We start from the raw sequence: 17,131 nt of genomic DNA on the forward strand, positions 1-17,131 counted from the left end.
AGCCTTATGTCCAAGGCTTTTAAGTCTTTTCCATGTCCCTTCTGCAGTTCTTCTTCTTGTTTATACCAGCCCTTTGCCTTGTCTTTTATTAGTCTCTTTCTTAATTTCTTTCCTTTCTCATTGAGGAGTAGGTCTCGGGGAAACTCCAACCCAAAAATATCTCCCTCTCCCCTCATCAGATCAGCCCATTCCCCACAGCATGTTTCAAAGTCCCTCCAAAATTAAGGACCCCCACAACTCCAGACCCCCCCTGGCCCATTCCAGGTTCAATCTTCAAAAACAGCGACTTGTGCTCCTGCAGGACCTCGGTTCTATCCATTTGTGTTGCTTGAGGTTCAACAGCTACCTCCTCCATTGTCTTCTGCATTTGCACTTGCCCTGTCAAAACAGGTTCCTGGGTTGGGTCCTGAGTGGATTCTATATAAGAATTCACTGTTTGTCCAAAATTTTGAATTGCAACAGTCATCAGATTCATCTTCTCATGCATCTGCTCCAGCAAAGCGTTTGTCTTGCAAAAAGCAAGCACCAAAATTTCATCTATATCCATTTTTGTTCAAGGTCAGAGTCTGGTCTCACGATCCTAATCTTCACAGCTGTGAAATCCCCAGACCAACTCCAGCAACAATTTAACAAGCTCCCTCTAGAGGGAACAATTTCCATTTGTATCCATCTTTTGAAGGCAAGTCCAGCAAAAAAAAGTTACTTTCATTTTTCAAATTTCGTTTCTTTTAAGTGCAAAAGGTAACTTTGGAATCAATGTGTTTCTCTTCTTTAACTATCTGTCGAAAAACATTCCATTCACAGTTGATGGGCTTCCCCAAAGGTTTCTGTCTCTGACATCCCGTTCACAGGTTTGAGACGGTGGAAATTTATCTTTCTTTATCCTCTCTCCGCAGGCTTAAACAATCTAAATTCCCCCTCTTTCCCCCTGCTTCCAAGAGGGGTTTTGATGGTTAAAAATGAGGGAAATTTAGATCTTTATATACAACTCTCCAGACTTTGGCTTGCACAATTTTTGCTTCAGTCTATATACAAAAAGCGGGAGGCGGACTTTCTGTTTAGACCTTCCCGCTTCAATGCCAAATTAAAGTGTTTCTTAATCCAATTTTCCGTTCTACTCACGGGTACTTGTTTAGAGTCCAATTGTCCACAGGAAAAAGTCAGCGCTCTCCGGCAACGGCTGTGCGGCTTCACTCCGTAAGAATAGCGGTCGATTCAAGACACCGCGCTGCTCACCCCACATCGCTTCGGATCCCCAAAAAAGGGGTTTCCCTGCGAGTAGGGGAGGCGCTCCTGGTGTCAGCCGAATCCCACGTTCCCAGGCTTCCTCCGCCTGGGATTTTTAAAGGGTCTCCGCCTTCGCCGCGGCGGCAAGACCCGATTTTCACAGAGCGGGTTCCTCTGAGTCAGAGGAATTCCGCCATTGCCGATGGCGCTGATTGATTCATAAACTTTGAAAGCCACTTAGGTTTTGGAGAATGCCTGCCAAGCATATAACTCAGGAAGCCTCAGCAGCTATAACACATTTTCATTTTCATTTATTTGGCTACGTTTACATTTCTAACATACCTCTCCCCCCCAAAAAAATCAAGGCAAGTAAGAATATGCTTTCATACTGTTCCATATTATAAAAAAGCAACGAAACAGCACTGCAAAGAAGCAGGATCCACATCCCAAAATGACTTATATGTAATCAAATAATATATGTAAAGAACTGAACAGTTAAACATAAATTTAGCTGAAATGGTTTGGCTTCTATCTTCCTCTGGCCTTTTGGAGAAAGGGGTTATCCTTTACTGTAAGTGCTGTGGTTGCAGAGTGTTACTAAACATTTACACATGGATCCTGACACTACATTATGTATAGTTATTTTTGTAGGGGTGTGTATAGATGCTAGGAGGATATATTTATTAGATATTATCCTTCCTTCCTCACAGCAGAGTGCCATCCGTTTGCTGCTTAAAAAGGAAGCTTAGATAGGCTAGTTTTAGCCTTTTAGTTTAAGTAATCCAGGGTGCTTTAAGGCTGGCTGAATTCTCCCTTGCATTTCCCTCCCATTGTTTCCAACAGAAGGGGGAATCAGACTGGGAAAAGACACAGAAGTGCAACCTCTTTTCCTTCTGCCCTGCTGCCCAGAATAAGCATTTTTGGATTCCTCTTTACACACTGATACACGCACCCCTTGCATTCACATTAACACACTTGGCTGGAACTGTGTAACTGGAAGGGGCTGAACCACCTGTTCCAAAATACCACATGGTACAGTCCCTTCTAGACTGTACCACTTCACAGCGCAGGTTTCAGAACCACATTGATGAATGCTCCTCATATTATGCGGAGGGAGGGGGACACCTCCCTGCCCAAGGACAACTACTAGCACACAAAGCAGAAAAGCCCTAACCAAGCCTTCTCTGTTTCCGTCCTCGTTTTCTAGGTGCAGGGATTTGGGTCTGTTTCGCAACACGGGAATCATTCAGATACCTGCTCCCCTACTTTCAGTGAGAGTAGGACAGGCCCCAGAAAGAGCTGTACCACATTATGTTCCTCATCTTGCCATTCTGATTGTGCTGCTCCAGTCATGGATTCCTAACTCAGTGCCTTAGCAGAGGTGAATGAATAAGTTTATTACGGTCATAGACCAGAAGAGAAAAAACCAACATAAAGACAACAGTAGTTTACGAGGGAATGATGGTGTCAATTAAAAGTTGTAAAATTATACATAAAAACAATGCACATATGCACACACACCCACACACACGCACATATATACTCATATATGCACTACCATATATGTGTAGACTTAAAAAGAAAAAAAAAAAAAAGGGGGGGGGGGCTTGTCCAAGAGTCAGATCTTTTACTTTTTTACAACTAATGCCCTCCGCTTGATCGCGGCCGCAGAAAACTTGGCCACTTTCAGTGTTACTTCTGGGTTTTTATCTCCTAGTAGGATTTTCAGCCGCTGGGATTCAGATCGACCTGGAAATTTCTGGACGATAGGAGAGATAAACAGTGACCTGATATCCCCGTAAAGGTCGCAGTGTAACAACACATGTGAAGCATGTGGGAAAAGAAGGCAACCACTCCCCTTATTTTGGTTGGTTGAACCACAGTAAAATAATACCAGCTCCCTTTTAAATGGCACCACATCTCTGCTCTCTTAGAAGCATGGTGAGGGAAATTATGTCCGGAGGATCTTTATCGTGGGAGCAGACGTATTTTGCTCTCCTTTCTTCTTAAACTGTGTCTGATTTGCTGACTGGGCTAGCCTGCCAGTCAAAGGAACACGGATCTGTGATTAAATGCCACGATAATCCTGTCAGCTTTATCCCCTGTGAGGGAAGGAGGCGGGTACAGGGAGAAGATGAAAACTGAAACAAGCACCATCATCATTCTGCTTCCATCCATTTGCTTCTGCTTAATTCTGCACATTTAACATCTTCCCAGCTCAAGTAATTCAAAGGACTAGATTGGGGAAGGCTAATACAGAGGAGTGGCTTGTCTTATCCTTAACTGGGACCCCTGCACTAGTTTTATCAGCCCAAGTCGAGAACAAAAAGTTTGGTTTTAGCCAGTGAGAGAGTTCAGTATGTCTTCCCCTTCCCCACCCTTGACTGCAGCTAAATCTCAGGCAACTGTTTGGGAGCTATTTTTAACAGTACACAATGGACAGCATTAACAATAAGCAGTATAGCCACCCTGGAAGATAAGCAAGAAGGAAAGAGAATCCTTTAGAGCCGCGACGGACGGCAGGCTGTCTCAAGCTACTTTATAGTTTTTCACAATTTCCGCATCTCCTTTCTTGTTTTTCCCCCCAAGTGACTGCATTGATGCGCAAACCATCAAACAAGCACAATAATAATAACAAGAAGAAAAGCTCCACGCAAATCTTAACAAAAGCTCTTCCAACACATCCAAGAATGAAAAGCAAAGTAGGACGGAAGCCAAAATAAATTACATTTAAGCTCCGGTCGCTTCAAAGTTCCATTTTAAAAATTAGGACCATCGCAAAGTCTGAGTCATCCTTCCATTTGCGAAGCCCATTAGTTTCAAATGGGGTTTACACAGGAGGCAGATCAGGCCCACTGACTTCAATAGGTTGCAGATTTTACTGTAATTGATTAATTGGTTCAATTGACTCATTCATTAGGCACAAATTGAAAATGCAAATAATTAATCAGAGCTTAACCTGATCCTCCATTAATGCTGATGGAGCTGTTTTCTACCATTTAGCATGCCTATTGATTCGGGCCTTTTAAAAGGTTGTTTCTAAATAAATATTTTGCATCATTTGGTGGAGAGAACCTCAAAATATCACTGGTAGTTTGATGGCAATGTTTAGTTACACCCTGATAGTTTTGTAGCAGTAGCCAGGGGAGAGGGGAGGAGAAGGAGGACAAAGGATTTGAAACTACAGGACAGAAACAAATGGTAAAACCACGAAACCTGGAGGGTCTATGACCAAATCTCCCAACAGTTCAATTTCAAATGAAAGTAGCTTTGGAGAGGGAAAACTTGGATTGGGGAAACTGTGTAGAAGGGAAAGGGATAAGCCCCAGCATCACTATTCAGATCTCATTTAGCTTAAGTAAAAACAGAAACATCACTATGTGCTGTCAGTGTTCTCTCTGATATCTTACTGGTTTTGGCTCAAAAACCAGTGGCTCAAAGCTCTGGAGTTGTCAACCAGAGCTTGTCGAGCACCCCAGAGCAATAATGTAAAGAGCGTAGGGATTTGGTGGGAGCAATGTAAGTGTCATTGGGGACAGTACAAGACTGGGAGAAAATAAATGACTTGCGATTCATCCAAGCATGAGTTCTGCAAGTTTGGCTAACTGTACTTGGAATAGGGTGTCTAAAGTTGGACTTCAACAGCCCCTGCTGGGGGATTTGTAGTGCCTCATCACAATCCTGGATTTGCATGAAGTGAAGGCAGGTTGCAAAGCAGTAGCGGCCATAATGTGGTAGTGAGAAAGGAAGAACATTGAGAGGGAGAAAATGGTTGTTTTAAACAAAGGCAGACATTTCAGTAAAGCAGGGGGAGAGTAACTTGAGAGGGAAATGGCAGTTTTAAGAAACAGCAGAGCTTTGAATAAAACAGGGATGGAACTGAGAGAGGGAAAGTGGTGATTTTAAACAATGGCAAAGGTTTGAGAAGAGTGATCAGGGGATGACTGAGAGGGAAACGGCAGCTTAAAACAGTGTTAGGTACAGTGAGAAGGGAATTTGGAAAAGCTCAGCTGTGCTACCTTTTTGATGTTAGCTTCTGTGTTGTACTCACATGTTTCTTCTTGATAAAAGTGAGGGGGTGATTTAAAAAAAACCTGTGCCCCTCCACCCCCAATTTACTTAGATTTCTACCACTGTTTGAGGGCAGCAAGAATAGAAAAACACTGAAAAGAAAAGGGAAATGGCTGTTTTAAATGTCTGCCTCTTCCATTCCACAGCTGCCTCATGATAGCTCAGTCCGCAGAACATGAGATTCTTAATCTCAAGGTTGTGGGTTCGAGCCCCATGTTGGGCAGAGGTTTCCTGCATTGCAGGGGGTTGGTCTAGATGACCCTCGCAGTCCCTTCCAAGTCTATGATTCTATGATGTGGAAGCCTCAAATGTCCCATAGTCCCATAGCTGTCAACATTTCCCTTTTTTTAAGGGAAATTCCCTTATTCCGAATAGGATTCCTTGAAAGAAAAGGGAAAAGTTGACAGCTATGCATAGTCCTTTCACACAATGCGTGTTACTCCTTTGTTGTTTAGTCGTTTAGTCGTGTCCGACTCTTCGTGACCCCATGGACCAGAGCACGCCAGGCACTTCTGTTTTCCACTGTCTCCCGCAGTTTGGTCAGACTCATGTTTGTAGCTTTGAGAACACTGTCCAACCATCTCGTGCTCTGTCGTCCCCTTCTAGTACTATGTTACTCCTAGTTACTCCTAGTACTATGTATTATGCTCAACATGAAATTCCAGATTCAATGCAGTAAATTTAGAAGAGGTGTTTTATTAATAAGTAAACACTCATATATACAACAGGCATCAACTGAACTTGACCTTCACTATCTGAGAGTCTTGCTCTTAAGGTTCTATTCATCTTAAACATAGAGCAACATGTATCAGCATGAGGTGTGTACACAGAGGGGGCCGCGGAATGCAAGACAGGAGGAGGCATGGAAACTGGGAAGGTCTGCGTGCAAAGGAGAGTTGAGAAAAGTAAGGAGAAAGTTGAGGGGGAAGGTAGAGAAGGTGCAAATGGGGGTGCAAAGAGGGGCTGCAATAAGGAGAGAGTAGGAGGCACAGAAATGGTGGTGAAGGGAACAGTAGGGGCATGAAAGGGTCTGAAGAACTGGATAAGAAGGTGGCTTTATAATTTGGTGGAAGGTGAAAGGGGTGCTTAGTAGTTGCAGCATGTGGGAGATGGAAGATCCAAGCAGTTTCCATGGGTGCTTTATGTGCAGTGGGGGTTAAACAAAAGGAGGGGGGAGGCATGAACATGAGGGTGAGGGTGGAAACAGGGTTGCTGTTGAATAGTGACTTCAGAAATGGGGTTGAGGTCCAAAATAATTTATAATAATAATAATAATAATAATAATAATAATAATTATTATTATTATTATTATTATTATTTAAAGCATTGCCAGTTTGTATCCCACCAGCTCATATGTCCAAAATGGCAAAGAAAACTTAACAAATTTGTGTTCCAATCGGAAAGACCACACATTAAAACATCTTTCTTGTAACTTCACCCAACGGTTGGATGGTAGGGCCTCCCAAGTCTAAAGAACTATTACAACGCATGTCAGTTCAGCAACATGACAGACCTAATGTCTGTTCATAAGGGAACTCAATGGAGTGCATAAGAGAACCTGGAAATAGATGGTGTCCTTGTAAAAGTAATACCTTCTTTTTAAAAAAATAAAAATAGATTACTCTCTTTACACTGGCTTACAAATCCATTCACACTTACAGCTTTCAAGATTTGTACAAAATGGGCAAAGGTTCTGGTTCCAGGCCTCTCGCCCATTATTCCATTACAGTTCTGCCTAGTTTTCAAAAAAGAGATTGGGAAGGTGAAAAGCAAGCGTAGCACAGTAGTTGCTGGGATTGGAAGAGGACTCTCTAGGGCAGAGTGGTCCAATGTGGGGCCTGAGGACTGCATGCAGCCCTCAAGTCCTGTTTTCAGTGGTCCTCAGCGTTATACAACCCCCAGCCCCTCCCCACCTCCTTCCCAAAGCCTAGTTAGTGCTTTCCTAGCTTGACTTCCGCTGTTGGAGCTGTGCTGGGGGATAGAAAAGAACAGCAGAGTAGGGTGGTCAGGAGGTGGGTAGCCATTCCTGTCCATCACCTGCTCCATCTAGTGATAAAAGTGGACAGCTCCACACCTCCACTGTACAGCCAAATCAGAGAGCATCTATTTGGTAAACATAGGCATATGCCTAGTTTGTTTCTAAGAGTGTCTGAGGAATCTTATCTATCCATACTGGTGCCTACTTCTTTGACCTTTGAGAAGACAAGGCAAGGAGCTCTCTGGTTGGCTTAAGTGGTCATTAATCAACTGCAGACCAAGACAATGTGCTCATAACAAACCTGCCATTCTCCTTGAAATAACTCGTGACAACCTTATTTTCCAGGGCCCTTACATTTTACACAAGGGGATACTGTCCCAATATAGATCCAAGCTTGAGAGCAGCAGACACTCTTAGAGAGGCGGAACATTGGTCGGTGGAGAAGCCTATGAATAGAAAACACAGCGTCAGGCCCACACTTGAACCTGAATCTCCATGGCTCTGATGAATGGAGCCAATGAATGTGCCTCCCTGCCAATGTGGCCAGCTGCTCTTGAAGGCTCATTTGAAACAACGAGAAACCTTTCATTAGTCAGGGAGTGACTGCCAAATCATGACACAGCCTTTTCCCTGCTTTCCAACTGTGCCTGCCCATTGCAGCTGTTGGGTCTGCTTTTGCTTTGGACAGTGAGAACAGCAAGGCATTTTCTTGCCTTTTCTAAAAGCCGTCAGCAGGGACCATTACAAGCATCTGAGATATGGTCTCCCTCTTAACTCAGCTGCTGGGGCATGACTCCAGAGCTGGCACAAGGCACTTTGCCTGATGGTGTCCCCCCAATTCTACATGCAGAAGTCAGCCAAACAGGCACTTAGCTCTTTCTTCAACACTGGCAACAGGACAGCATCTTCCACTTCTCCGGGAGTTTCCCAAAACTGTGGTCCATGAGCTTCAGTCAGGTGGTGCACAGCATGTCTGTAAAAATAGAATTAAAAACCATGCAGTATCTAGCATATCGCAATTGCTACAACAGGCAGAAAAGCCATTAAGTGGTCCACCAAGACACTCAGCAATTTCCAAGTGCTTCATTGGCAGAGATGTGAAAGCCTGGGGAAACTGGAGTGGGAAATGGGGCCCTCCGCATTTTGCTGGGGGTTTTTTATTCACAGGTGTCAGAGGCTCAGGAGCAGAAGAGCAGGGGAGAGAGCAACTAGAGAGCGGAGGAGAGGAATCAGAGGGGAGCGTAGGGGAATATGACAGTGGCCCGAGAGATTCCATGAGCTTCTCCAGCGAATCAGAAGATTCCCAGGAGGGAGCGCCTATGGTAAGGGCGAGGGGAGTCCCAGGGGGGACGTTCCATAAACAAGGAACCAGAGGGGAGTCCCAAAGGAGTAGCGGAGGATCAGGACCAGTTCCCCCACCAGAGCACAGTGGGGGGGAAGAGTCACATGAGTCAGGACCAGCTTCTCCTCCAGCGGGGAGAGAAGATGAGTCAGGGGTAACCACGCCCCCATCGGGGAGTGGGGAAACGGAGGGAAGGCCAGGTCCAGCTAGCCTCCCCGAAAGAGGGAGCAGTGACACAAGTGTAACGGTCAGAAGGAAAGTGGGAGGCTGCGCGCGCGCGCCAAGTTCAAATGTGGAGGAGCGCGGGACAGCAGAAAACCCGGATTGGGAGCCAGGTCCTAAAGCCCGAAGGAGGGGGGGAGAAGAGTCGGCGGACTCAGCGTCAGAAGAATCTAGGAGGGCTGAAACTCCGACTAGCAGGAGGACCCAGAGAAAGAAGGAACAGAGGAAGAGGTGGAGTAAGGCTAGAATCTTAAGCTGGTGTCAGGGGGGAGGAGATTCAGATGGGACTTCTACGGTCTAAGGCATAGACGTAGCGTTGCGCGCTGCGTGTCTGGAAATGAAACTGAACTTCAATAAAGACTTTTTTACTTGAGGAAGAAGCAGCATTGGTCTTGTGTGAGCTGGGACCTTGGGCAGCGCTGACAACAGGTCTTCATATTGATATTGGGGGGAAGCAGTTAGGAACCACTGCCCTCTGCTAAGGGCAGCAGGCTAGCTTAGGGGATGCAGATATCTTTTCCCTGTAAGATACTCTTAATTGTTTAAGGCAGTTCTTACCCCATTGTATCCCACCACTAGAACGACTTCCAATGTGGCTGAGAGCAAACATCAGAACAGTCAATCATCCGTCTCATATCCTCCCACGTGCACCCTTTTTTAAACATCCATCCATCCATTATCCAATCATGAATATTTTTATGTTGCATATATGAATGTTCTATGTTCTTGCCAGCTAATTATGAGACAACAAGAATAGTGTTCTGGCTTTTCTAGGAATGGAATTGAAGATGCATACACACACAAATACGCATGTACATAGTTATTATTATTTATTGAATTTATATACCGCCCTATACCCGGAGGTCTCAGGGTCACAGAACAAAAACAAAATATAAATCCACAAAATATATAATCAAAATAACAACCCAATAATCCCCCCCAAAGAAAACCCCACATTTTAAAAGGGCATAGGATGTCAATCAAATCAACCAAAGGCCTGGTTAAAGAGGAACGTTTTTGCCTGGTGCCTAAAGGTGTATAATGAAGGTGCCAGACAAACTTCCCTGGGGAGAGCATTCCACAGGGAGCCACTGCAGAAAAGGCCCGTTCTCGTGTTGCCACCCTCTGGACCTCTCGAAGAGGAGGCATATGAAGAAGGGCTCAGAAGATGATTTTGGGGTCCAGGTAGCTTCCTATAATCACGTTCCTATAGAAGCCAAAGTACCGCTCCTGTTATCTCATAATTAACTGGCATCAGCAGAGGATGTTCAGCTCATTTCTTCTTCCAATCAGGACAGCTGCTAAGTGTCTGAGGACTAGGAATCTCAAACGCTTGAATAAGCACTTTAAAAAAAATTTGTAGATTTATTTAGAACTTTTGTATTCCGCTCTTCAGCCTGAAAAGGCTCCCAGAGCAGCTTACAAACCATCAGTTGAAACAAGACAGTCCCTCCTGCAGGCTTGCGACTGAAAAGACACAACACACAAGGGAACAGGGACAGGGAGGAGGGGGAACTGAGGTGCCAATTGCTGAAGTTAAATAGCAGCTCTTACAGTGAGCAGCTGGAATCAGTTGAGGGACACGAGGTGACTGATGGAGTTGACCTTTCAGATCAGTTGTCCCTACAGCTAACTTACAAGGCAAGATGTGTCTGGAGAGCAGGCTGCTTCATATGGGCTAACCTGTGTGCTACTGTTGATGCCTTTCCCTTCCCAGCTGTTCAATCTTTCTAATGTCTTTTATTCTCCTAAGTTCAGTGGTGCAATGCAATTACACTATTGAGAAAGCCATATTTGTTGGTAGAATGATTATTAGAAGGAAAGTGGGAAAGCTCCCACATGTTGATTATAAATATTTGTTGATAAAAAGGAACTCATAAGTGAGAAATATTTATTGGGAAATAACTGTGTAATGCTGTATATTCTGTACAACCATGTATAAAGATCTCCACATTTGATGTAATCAGTGATGTATGCTAAAAACAGAAGACGATCATCATGGGTTAGATCTGTTATGGACAAAACTCCTGCTTCCCCGACACCTTAGAATTGCACCTTTACTATTAAATGGAAAATTATTTTGTGAGTAACACATTTCCCTAGAAAATCACTGTGAAACTGCATACAATTTGTCAATTTCATCACCTGAGAGCCAAGTCACATATTATGTGGCAGCCAGTTTGCACTAGCACCCTCCATTGTTTCCCCTAGCAAGCATCAAATGTTTCATGTGATTAGAGGTTTCTTAAACAGAGGTTGGATAGCCATCTGTCAGGGATTCTTTAGCTGAGCTTCCTGCATTGCAGGGGGTTGGACTAGATGACCCTTGGGATCCCTTCCAACTCTACAATTGCACGATTCTAGGAGCATCACCAGAGAACCAGAACTGGCTGCAGCCCCCTGTCACATGCCCATGGCGTGTTCAGGAATATGCATTTGCCCCTTGTACTTCGTTGCATTTATTACTCCAGTGTAACCTGGCTGACACATAAAGTGTGAAATATTCTTACATTCTAGTGGTGATGCATAGAAGTGATTGGGAGAAGAACGGACTTGCTGAAAACCAATCAGAAGGAATCTGATCACAGACTATTGTCTTGACAAAGAACCCAGAGCCTGCAAAGCATACCAAACAGTTTATCTATTTAATGTTTCAATGAGCTCTAGTAGCTTTGGGCTTCTGCTTGTTCCCTCTGAGAGAATTCCACTATCTTGAAAGCATCAGAGATTCAAAGGAAAGGCTGGTTTTGTTAAAAACAGAATGTGCAGCAAAAGGTAGATTGCAAATATTTTGCTCGCTCTGCATATTTCAGTGCTTGCTCCACAGCTAAAGGTGCATTTACACCTACCTTCTCAAGCGGCAGAAATTAACTCAAGAGGCAACTTCAGCGGTAAAGTACGGCACTTCTGTGCTGTCCACACTGCCAACTCAGTGGTGAGTAAACTGCTACTTATTTTGGTGCATTCACACCTACTGGGATTAAGTACTTTCATGCTGAAGTGACTGATGCTGTTTCAGAGGGTAAATGTTAATGGCCTTAGGAGATGGAGATATTTCTGAATACACTGTTTTGTTTTGTTTTTCCAAGAACAATTCTATGATCTTCTCAAGTGGCACCCACTGTGTGCATGGTGGTTTTTTTTAAAAAAAATCAACAACCAGTTAATATTGTACATGGTATTAATCTGCAAATTTTGAAATCACTGAGCAGAGTTGTGTTATCAAAAGAAACTGTGCTAAACTCATATTTTTTTATATCTGTGGCGTTTTCCTATTAGTACAGAGTGGTGAACGAGTATCCTTGTAGCTGACTTGCAAGAGTGAAATATTCAGAGTAAATATGAACATGCAGAAAATATTTGTAATGTTAACCATTCTGACGATTTATTTAAAATAGTCTGCCAAAGATCATTCTCTAAATATCTGTAATGTGTATTTTCTCTCTCTTGTTATGGATCTCGTTGTGGCTATGGCTACTCGATCACCTGCACTCTTCCTTGAGATTCACTCTTTTGTACGATGAAGTGGAAAGAGGGTCAGACATTTTATTTTATGGCAGAGGGTAGCTTTTCATTGGCTAACAGCCATTGAAAAGAAATGCATTATAATATGTGAATAGCATCTCGAAAAAGTAGGCTGGAAGGAACCTCAATGATTATTTAGTGGAAGGGTGCTCTGCACTGAGGCAGGATCAAGTAAACAAACGTTGCACAACTGCAGGCTCTAGCCCTAATACAGCAAAGGGTGACCCATGCACAAAGGGTTGTTTAAGGAGCACAACATCCTTCCCGTTCAAAAATCCAGTCTGCACATGCCAGGGAGATCCCAATCAAGAGGCCAACAAGCACAAGAGCAGGTGGTGTGCCACTAATGTGCTCATTGACACCTAGACTGGTCTTTTACCTTGCTGTGGAAGGAAAGCAGTTGGGTCACTCCCGTCTATTAATCATTGGCTCCAGGGAGCAGGGTCTGTGTGAGGGCTATTATGCTCATAAATCTATGGATCAGGGCATTTGGCTGCAACCTAGAATATCAAGAGCCATGCCTATATCTGAGCTTTCATTGTCATTTCTGCTGCAGAGGTTCATACTGCTGAAGAGGATAGCAGCTGCTCAGTTTGAAAATTGGCTTGTCTCTTCAGTTGTCAGAACTGCTGGAACGGAAGCTTCAGCACAATATCCGGCTATGTGCACAGTTCTCTGCTGTGCAAGCAAATCACTTCTCTGCACTGTAGCCAGCTAATTTCGCTAATATATTTAACTGAGACACCTCCCCACAAACACCTGTAATCCAGAAAGATCTGAAGACACCACTCGTGACTTTGATCATAGAAACACTTGCATAGTTTATTTATTTTACATACCTAGCCTGGTTTTAGTCCAATAACAATGGATTTAAAAGGATACAATATCATCATTCTAATATTAAATTTAGAATCAATTTTTGATTGAAACCTAAAAATATGGTGTTGCTGGTGCTATACATATTTGGCCCAGCCACCAAATCTAACAGAAAGATCTTGCAATGGTTGCATTTCCACATTATTAGTTAAATTCAAACCTAATTGTCATGACTAAGAACCCAAGGAATTATAGCTCTCTGCAGGAGGTGGCATTCTCTAAGATTTTTCAGAAGCTTTGGAGAATTACAGTTCCTGGGATTCTGCAGGGGAGGGGAGCCATGGCAATTAATTCATATTGAAACCAGTTAGAATTCAGTCTTAGGCTTCAGTGGGATGTAATTCCATAATTGTGGGACAGCCACCAAGAATGCCTCTCCATGCATCCTCCCTGTCTAAACATAATATATGGATGGGGTAAATAGCTTTAAATCATTAGCTTGCTCCTTAAAGGTTTACAGCACTGCTGTCCTGTGCTGAGAAAACACCACAGTGCAGATCTGACAGATTTTTAAAACCCTAAAGAGGCTGATATAGACCACTTCCCCTAAAACATTATGTTATAAACAACAACGCACTAGGAGATAAATTTCATCCTAAAGTAATACATACTAAAGAGAATTACATTGCAAGTCATATAGAGTTGAATTACAACTTATATAGGTCAAGTTGGCAGGTTTGTCTAGAACAGTGTTTCTCAACCTGTGGGTCACCAGATGTTGTTGGACTACAACTCCCATCATCCTTGACCACAGGTCATGCTGGCTAGGAATGATGGGAGTTGTAGTCCAACAACATCTGGAGACCCACAGGTTGAGAAACACTGGTGTAGGATAAGGGTGCTGCCTGTAGCAATCCTATTAAGGGGAACTCCTAGGTTCTGTATCTCCTAGGTGTTGCTCCTTCCCCCAAAATAGATGAGAATCCCCCAGAACAAAGAATTATATGTTCACATAAGAATAAATGAAGAACTCTGGATTGGAGGAGAAGATGGAGTTAATTCTCTCACCATGATATGTGCTTAAAAATACTGATTCAGATGTTCGGTTGGAACCAGCCCTTGTATGTTTAGAGTAGATCCCCTGAAATCAGTGGCACTTGAGTTAGTCATCACTACTCTAAGCATGGACTAGGGCTACAGTCCTATACACAACTACCAGGAAGTTAAGTCCCAATGAACTCAGTAGGACTGTAAATCAATATGCACTGTAAATCTGTGCATAGGATTGCATTGCAAATAATATATTCAAAACATAAGGCTTATATTATATTATAGTACATTGTTTTAATGAAAGCTTATTACAGTTACAGGGCAGAGAAAACCTGCCAGAACAAACATACCAAATTAAATTCACACAACCCTGTGGCTTTGCAAGACAGAAAAGGAGGAGAGAGAATTAATTCACAAAATTAATTTTCACTTAAGATAGCATCCCTTGAAAGCAATGGACTTTTCTTACCCATTGTGATTGTTTTTAGGCTTGTTTCTTCTTCAAGTAAGATGAACTCTGGTGTAATCTTTTCAAAAAGGGAACATGTAAACATTTTGGGCTCAGGTATTTTATTTCTGAGCAGAGCCATAATTTCTTATTTAAAAATAATAAAGGAACTTTATAAGAATTCATTGGTTTAAGGGTACCGAATCCAACAAAGCACTTAAGGCGGTGCTTTTAGGTGGATCAGGAGCCTATTAAATACCATAATGTATAAAGTGTATTTTCTAAGTTTTAATGTTTGTGTTTTGTGACTCAAGATGCCCAATCTGGTCAGTCTTTAAAAATAAAATAAAGAGTAAACCTAACATCGTGACTATATATGTCGAGAAGCTGGACATTAAATGAACGTGATGTTCGCATAGCATTGTTGTTATATCCATGTGATTTTAAAATGGTTAGCAATTTTTGTAGCCATGGGAACGACATGAAGATGAAAACCTAGTACTATGTACGATCATCTCTCTGTGTCCACCAGAACCCAACTGCGGTGTGACGGGTCATTGAAAAAGATTCATGCAAGTTGGCTTGAAGAAGAAGAAGAAGAAAACAACAACCTGGGTTTATGATCACTGTGCATTTTGTTAACAAGTGAATTCAAATAGTTTTATTTTTACCAAAACTGATAATCTTTATTCCAGTGTAAATGCAATTGCTGATTTAAAAAGAAAAAAGAAACAAACAAAATATATGTATATTATTTGGATGGTTTATATCATCTTTGTCTAAATACATTATAATGGAAATATGTTAAAAGGTGTGTCATACCACAGTACAAAAATAAATGACTTTTTTCCTGCATGCTTGCCTGAGGTATGTTGTGATTTGAATTGCCTTATAAGCCAAACGAAACGAAAGAGGAAAAAAGAAGGTTGTATGTTACTACATAACTCAGAAATGCTTGGACATTGTTTCATCACATTACATGTGTATTTGATGCTGTGTTGTGTCAAAATTCGGACAAGTTGTCTGTCATTCTATGTATGTTGTGAGAGACCTTTTATCTTGTTAAGCTGTATTGTGTAAACCTCTCATTGCCTGAAATAGTCAGAGTTGTATAACTCAGTGTCTCCAACTAACTGTTTCCTAAACTTAACACATTTCCTAACACTAAAATATAGATGTTTGTAAATTCTTCATTCATTTTGTCTCCTCTTATGTATTCCAAATCAGGCTTTTATCTCATGAGGGAAGCAACAGCCTTCCACTGCATTTAACAAGTCTCCAGAACATTGTTGTCTCTTCACAATATATGTCAACTAAGTTTCATTCAGCAAACGCACCTAGAATTATGAAAATGTTTAGCTTGCTTCTGTGGTCCAATCTAACATGTTCTTGTACACTATTTGTATTCCACTCCACTCCCTCCCTCCCCCTCATGCTTTCTGCGATGTTTCCTTATTTAGGGCATGAAAACAATAGTTGTCATATGAGATAGTCTTTGCCAAGCCCTCCAGATGTTTTGTGCTACAACTCCCAGCAACCTTGGCGCTGGGGGGGTCCAAAACATCTGGAGGGCACTCAGCTTGACAAAGACTGCTATAAAATAACACACACTTCTTCCGCTGTGGGATTTATTTATTTCATTTTAAAATTATATGTTGCTCCGTTGTATAAAACCTGAAAGCAGTTTACAAAAGCGACTGACTGGAGAAGCTTGCAAGGACTCCAGTATCACAGGTAAGTGCTCTGTTTAGATTTTAGAACCACCAAAAACTGGCTTTCCAAACTTCATCTCCGAACAATACGGACCTCTGGCCTGGCTACCACCAAAACTCTGAGAGAGTGGGGTGCAGAGAACATTTTGTCTGTTATACACATTCATATACGGTAAATTGCATGCACAGGAACAATAGGGTCCTATGGAGCGCACATGCCTCTCACTGCCCATGCCACATGTGGGTGAGGTTTGTTCTGAACTGTTGATGATGTATTGTAGCATCCTTTGGTACATTCATGTGAAAGCAGGCTCTAACAGACTCATTAAAACAACGTAAGGCATATGGCCCTCAGCAAAGTGAATGTGTAGGGAGTGGGGAGGCTGGTCAATGATCTTTAGTATGAGAATGGCAGAAGGGACTCACCAGGTGTTGCTTCCCAGCAGAGGGAAGGGCTACGCAGAAGAGAGGTCAGCATGGTGCAAACTAACCAGCAAGATCAATCTAGTATATTTGCACCACTGTGGTCTAAACCACTGAGCCTCTTGGGCTTGCCGATCAGAAGGTCGGCAGTTCGAATCCCTGCAACGGGGTGAACCACCGTTGCTCGGTCCCAGCACACAAAAGCGCAAGTAGATAAATAGGTACCGCTCCAGCGGGAAGGTAAATGGCGTTTCCGTGCGCTGCTCTGGTTTCGGTGTTCCATTGTGCTAGAAGCAGCTTAGTCATGCTGGCCACAT

The 17,131-nt window shown here is 42.8% G+C and overlaps 1 long non-coding RNA gene across 1 annotated transcript; it reads left to right on the top strand.

Annotated features, from left to right (window-relative positions):
* Positions 1-8,242: 8,242 nt before the first annotated feature.
* Positions 8,243-15,876, top strand: LOC128411308 (uncharacterized). Its single transcript, XR_008329753.1, has 2 exons — positions 8,243-8,443; positions 9,270-15,876. It is a non-coding gene; the product is annotated as an uncharacterized LOC128411308 (long non-coding RNA).
* Positions 15,877-17,131: the final 1,255 nt, after the last annotated feature.

Source organism: Podarcis raffonei, chromosome 3, assembly GCF_027172205.1.
Source record: "Podarcis raffonei isolate rPodRaf1 chromosome 3, rPodRaf1.pri, whole genome shotgun sequence".
NCBI lineage: Eukaryota > Metazoa > Chordata > Lepidosauria > Squamata > Lacertidae > Podarcis > Podarcis raffonei.